The sequence below is a fragment of the Lupinus angustifolius genome, chromosome LG01, assembly GCF_001865875.1.
Source record: "Lupinus angustifolius cultivar Tanjil chromosome LG01, LupAngTanjil_v1.0, whole genome shotgun sequence".
Classification (NCBI taxonomy): Eukaryota; Viridiplantae; Streptophyta; class Magnoliopsida; order Fabales; family Fabaceae; genus Lupinus; species Lupinus angustifolius.
Genome location: NC_032009.1, coordinates 12164967 through 12165172, shown reverse-complemented (window position 1 = coordinate 12165172; position 206 = coordinate 12164967).

The window sequence follows — 206 nt, the reverse complement described above, 5'->3', positions numbered from 1 at the left end:
TAGACGCATGTTCTTTGTAAGAGTTAAAATTGCATATTAATGCCAAAGATAATATGCATTGATTGTTGCACGTACAATATATAAACGATAACCTCTTGGAACCACTAGGGCAAGATTTGTGTGAAATCACCTCCAAATACTACAACGTTTCCTCTATATAAAATTGATTCATTTGTTGTTGTACCTATTATGTCTCCAATACTTTT